The following is a 6,263-nucleotide window of genomic DNA, read 5'->3' as shown; positions in this document are numbered from 1 at the left end:
GGCGCCATCTGGTGTTGAATGTTTAAAGTGCATTCAATTTGTCCTTTCTTTACTAATGTAGCTGAGAGCCTGTGTGCATGCAACTTATGTGCATATTCAGGATCTGTTCCCACTCTCTCGTGGGATTGGGATGAGGATAGCTGGGTACAATTCCATGCCTCTTTGCACCATGGGCATAACCAGAATTTATGTTGGGGGGGGCAGGCTTCATGTTAGGTATATTTCAAAAAGTAAAAACCAGGACACCCTGAAAGTTGCTGAGCTCATAGGCGCCGACTCCATGGGGCTTGAGGGGGCCCGAGCCCCCTCAAAAATTCGTTGGGGGCTCAGCCCCCCCAATAATCTCGGGCGGCGGTGGGCGCGTCCGCGGCTTTTATAGGGCGCCCGGCGCGCACCAGCTCGATAACGGGCACCGGCGCGGCGGGGGGCGCCGGGCCGGGGGAGGAGGGCGGCCGGCCTGTCTCCTTGGCAACCCCATTGAGCAGCGCCGGCTCCCCCGGGAGGGCCATCCCCCCGCGCCGCCGATCGCCAACACCGCCGACGCTGTGGCTGCCCGAGCCCGAGCCTGAGCCTGAGCCCGACCCGGAGCCCGAGCCTGAGCCCGACCCGGAGCCCGAGCCTGAGCCCGAGCCCAAGCCCGTCAGTCAGTCAGTCAGGAAGGAAGGAGAAATGGGGAGGGAGACGAGGGAGGAAAATTGCGCGCAGGGTGAAGAAAGGAGAAGGGCGAACGAGACGAGCTTCCAACCCAAAAAAGGGCTGGAAGACTGGGAGGATGAAGGATCGGGAAAGAAAGTGACGCCTTCCCCGCCCGCGACGTCGCCCGCTTGTCATTGGCAGCGCAGCGGGCGCCCAGAGGGGCTGGGCACCGGCGCAGGGCCGCTCCGCAGCCGCGGAGGACAGTTGCGCGGCTAGCAAGGTGTGCCGCGTAGAGCGCGGCCCTTGTGTGGCCCGGTGGCCAGGCAAGCTTGGGCGGGGACCCCCATGCAAATCTAAGACGGGAGAAGAGGGCAGAGCAAAGGGGGTCCCTTCCCCAACCTCCGGCTCTGAGACTTCCCTGAGCCCCAGAAAAGCGAAAGGATTTTCTCTTCTTCTTTTTTTATAAATATTTTATTAAGGTTTCAAATACAAAGTTAGAAACATACACTGAAGAAAAAAGTAAAAGAACAAGAAAAAGAAAAAAAGAAAAAGAAGAAAAGAAAACCAACCATTCAACACATTTTTTATATAACTAACTGGACTTCCTCGCATCTCCCTTACCCTGCATTCTTTATAATAAAGATATCAGCAAATTATTACCTTGTTTCGTACCTTATTTTGTACTTTTCAAATACTATACCTCTAAATTTAACATACTTTTCATCAGTTACTTATATCTTAAATTAAACATAGTATTACCTTAGATTTTGACCTTTTCTTACTTAAAATATAATTTCCTGTTTCCCAAATCTAATTGCTGAAGCTATAGTTTCCGAATCGTGTAAATTTTTAACATTCATACAACTTATATTGTTTTTGTAAATAGTCCTTAAATTTTTCCCAGTCCTCTTCCGTTGTTTCTTCTCCCAAATCTCGGATTCTGCCAGTCATTTCAGCCAGTTCCATGTAGTCCATCAATTGCGTCTGCCACTCTTCCAGTGTGGGCAAATCTTGTGTCTTCCAATATTTTGCGATAAGTATTCTTGCTGCTGTAGTTGCATACATAAAGAAAGTTCTATCCTTCTTTAACACTTTCTGGCCAACAATGCCCAAGAGGAAGGCCTCTGGTTTCTTGGGAAAGGTATACTTAAATACCTTTTTTAACTCATTATAGATCATTTCCCAGAAGGCCTTCACTTTTGGACAAGTCCACCAGAGGTGAAAGAATGTCCCTTCAGCCTCCTTACATTTCCAACATTTATTATCAGACAGGTGATATATTTTTGCAAGCTTGACTGGGGTCATGTACCACCTATAAATCATTTTCATAATATTTTCCTTCAAGGCATTACATGCCGTGAATTTCATTCCGGTGGTCCATAACCTTTCCCAGTCCTCAAACATGATGTTATACCCAATATCCTGAGCCCATTTTATCATGGCTGATTTGACTGTCTCATCCTGAGTGATTTTCTCTTCAACCTGCCCTCCATCCTCTTGCAGAAAACTCTTTGCCTGCCCTGCCCGTATCTCGTTTTTGCTTTTTAATTCCACACACGCACCCTTCGGACTTCGTGGCAATCGGGCGCGCGGGTGCGTTTCCTAAGAGAGTGAGGACCCCCGCCTCCTCCCCACCTGCTCCCTCGCCAGCCAGCCAGCCGCGCGCCCTAGCCTGAGAGCCCCGGCCGTCCCCGTCGCGCAATCGGCTGGATCTCCCTTCAGCAGGCCGTGCTCACAACTCGGCCCAGGGACCCCCCAGCAGCGGATCTCCGGCCCAGCTGAAGAATCCGGCAACAAGCCCCCTCCTCCCCAATCGCTCCGCCGAAATACGCTCCAAAACCCCCCAGATAGGCCGCCGGCCGCCAAGTCTAGTGGCGCCCTGAGCGAGGGTCTCTCCCCAACACCGCCACCTCGAACTGCGTTCTCCCGGCTACCCGAGCGAACCAGCGGCAGGACCCCGGTATGGGCCCCCCCAATATTTTTTATAAGTCGGCGCCCCTGGCTGAGCTGTACTTAGACAAACACCAAAAAGACACAGAACCTCTATTTGTTATTTATTTAGGGGGCAACTGCCCCTCCTTGGCTATGTCCATGCTTTGCACACATTGAGCCTCCTGCACACTGTTATTGAAGGAATAAAAAGGGACTGTGTCTAATTTCCTACACCCACATTCAGTGAATATGGGAGGCAGGAGCACAGTCTCCAAACTGTTCAGTTGATGGTGCTTAAAGGCTTTCTTCAAACCTTCCTGCTGAATGTGGGAAGGTCAGGAGTAGCAAAGAGGGGCTGGGTCAGTGAGGGCAAAACTGCTGTACTCGGACTGGGGAAAGCGCTTTGTGTAACTCAAAAGCTTGCACATTGCATTTTCAACAATGCTTGGTTCAAGGTGTATTCTTTTTTACTCACCGTTTGAATCTTGCTCCAGTGAAGCAAAACAACTACAGTGGTACCTTGGTTTAAGAACAGCTTAGTTTATGAACAAACTTGGATTAAGAACGCTGCAAACCCGGAAGTAGGGGTTTTCCTTTGTGAACTTTGCCTTGGAAGCAGAACATGTTTTGTTTCCTGTTGAGTGTGTTCCATTTGTAAATTGAGTCCCCCACTGCTATGGGAAAGCACACCTTGGTTTAAGAACGCTTTGGTTTAAGGACAGGCTTCCAGAACGGATTAAGTTCGTAAACCAAGGTACCACTGTATTTGGAACTATGGAACATTATAGGTCACTTGCTAGAAATTCATGACTGTTCACCAGGTGAACACTAGGTGGCGTGAAGAAGTTTCTTCATATTTCTATGAAGGCGGTAAAGCCAATTTAATGCACTGGCAGCTCTTGACCCAGATTCGTTAAATTACACTGCCTCTAACTGCATCAAGTGTTCGTGTGTAGAGGGAAGGAGGAGGGCTGGTTGCTGGGTGGGGAAGAGACAGCCTGATTATGCAGCTGAAGAGGCTGCTGTGAAATTGTTGGCAAGCTACAAAGGGTAGCTTCATTTTCTTATTGCCTATGATTTGCACAGGGACAGTTTTTCCTCATTTCTGTCTCGAAATGCTACAGTTATTTCAAACACTGTTGAAGGCGGAGCATGCTCTGTGATTTATTAGGAGTCCGATAAGCAGACAGGTGACATCTGCTTAGCTCATATATTAGACATGGGATTAATGCATCTAGGACTCACAAGCTGCAGCTCAGGATTCTGCAACCTCCATCCATCCTTTTTCTGCGTGTGGGTTTTGAAAGGTTGGGAAATAAAAAGTGCAGCATATAGTCTTCTTCTAACTGGTTGAGCCAGGCCTACGATGGGACACGGTATCTTAAGGGTGACAAAACACCCCATCAGTAAAAATGGGTGGAGATACAGTGGTACCTCGGGTTAAGAACTTAATTCGTTTTGGAGGTCCGTTCTTAACCTGAAACTGTTCTTAACCTGAGGTACCACTTTAGCTAATGGAGCCTCCCGCTGCTGTTGCACCGCCGGCGGGCGATTTCTGTTCTCATCCTGAAGCAAAGTACTTAACCCAAGGTACTATTTCTGGGTTAGCGGAGTCTGTAACCTGAAGCGTCTGTAACCCAAGGTACCACTGTACAAGTTTGATTGCTTTCAAAATTGTGACCGGTGTGTACAAAGGAGCTGGGCATATTATAGGGATTTGAAACCTGTGCATGCTGACATCTTGCAAACATCCTCAGCGAGGCCCCTGAGAGTTGATTCTGAGCCTCATGGTTGTTGTGGAAGATTGTGCTCTGACTGCAACGCTGTACCCGAGAACAGCACTTTAGTTTTCCTTCTAGGTAGGCATGTGAGTTTGTGAGTGTGTGTGGCAGAGTCTTCCCATCCAGCCCATTTACTTTGAACTATAGAAACTTTTCGAGAACGTTCATCTGCGTGAATCCTGACCCGGGATTGCCTTTCTTAGTCACCCGATAATATTAGGAACAGGCTTTTATATACATAGAGATGTGAAGCCTTCACCACATCAGAGCACTGCTGAATAATTTGATCCCACTGCATACAGTGGTACCTCAGGTTACAGACGTTTCAGGTTACAGACTCCGCTAACCCAGTACCTCGGGTTAAGAACTTTGCTTCAGGATGAGAACAGAAATTGTGCTCCGGCGGCACGGCAGCAGCAGCAGGAGGCCCCATTAGCTAAAGTGGTGCTTCAGGTTAAGAACAGTTTCAGGTTAAGAACGGACCTCCGGAACGAATTAAGTACCACTGTAACCTGCCTTTTCCTCCGAGGTCAGGTTATATGAGGGAGTTATCCCAATTTTACCCTAAAACAAGCTTGTGAGATAGGTTAGGCAGAGAGAGAATGTCAAGCCTAATAGAGCAACCCAGTGACTTTCAAAAAAGTGAGCGGGGAGTTGAATGTTTTCTCCACAGCACAAATATGATACTTTAACAACTGCATCACATTAGCAGTGGCAGCTGATGGGAATTATGCTTTAGAACCCCAGATAGGACTTCCCACCAATGCAGCAGCTCCTCTGCACGGACCTGGCTGTGTCTCTGCATAGGCCCACCATGACAGGCGATGCAGAAGGAAACCTGCTATATTGCCAGAGGATCAGTATCAGATGATCCACATGGCTTCCGAGATCTGCCCTACTGGGCAGGTGACAAGATTATGGGTGTTATGATCATATGATGCCTGGGCTAAAGCCCTTAATGGCTCAGGATCATGGAAGGCAAGCTGTCTCCATATTGACCTGCTTGCACAGAAAGATACTTGGGGGGTGGGCACCACTCTCACAGGTGGCTGCTAGGGAGAGTGGTGCCCCCCAAAAGACCTGTGGAATACTCTCCCAGGAGGGGTAGCCCCAGAGCTTATGTTATTGTCCTTTCAGTTGCACCTTTAAATAATTGGCTGGTATGCCCTAGCTCACTATGAAGGTCTATGGCACAGCTAGGCTAGCATGGGAATCAGAAACTGAGAAACCAGAACGCAGAAAGAATAATTACATCCAAAGTAACAGCAGGATAGCAAAGCAACTCCCCATCCAAGTAGAATCGGAGGATTCTGGGAAAAGGTGAATCTACTCATCGGGAACTACTTGTTTATCATATAATTTCACACATCAGCAGAGACTGAAAAAGACAATATTAATCCAGCAAGCATCCCAGTTCAGAACATTTTTCTAAAAGGCCATCCTTAGGCTTCAGAAATGCATAAACAGAGCCATGTTTTTATGGGATTGTGCTTTAAAAAGTATCTGCTATTTTCAACATTTAGGTAGCCATGGCTCAGTGGTATGACAGTGAGCCTGTGAAAACTTCAGGCTCGGCTACGCCCTCCTTCTGGCAGGGTCATGAAGAGATGGAAAGCTTCCAATTTAACCATAGCTTAGGGTTATGTCTGAACCCTAAATTGTGGTTAATCTTAACTTTGGCCAGCTTTATAAACCAGTTTGGGGTTAGTGCATTGTAGTAAACCATAGTTATGACTAAACCACAGTTTGTCTAGGTTCAGACATAACTTTATGTTGTGGTTAGTCAAAAATGGAGGTAAAGGTCTCCCTGCCCCATTCTTCCCCATGGCCATACTGAGGGAGTGGGGTGCGTAATGGAAGCAGGCATGTCTGAGGCTCACCCTCATAAACCATGGTTTAGCGTTTTGTACAAAT

The sequence above is a fragment of the Podarcis bocagei genome, assembly GCF_964188305.1.
Source record: "Podarcis bocagei genome assembly, chromosome: 4".
NCBI lineage: Eukaryota > Metazoa > Chordata > Lepidosauria > Squamata > Lacertidae > Podarcis > Podarcis bocagei.
The sequence above is the reverse complement of the archived record's forward strand: the minus strand, read 5'-3'. Positions refer to the sequence as shown.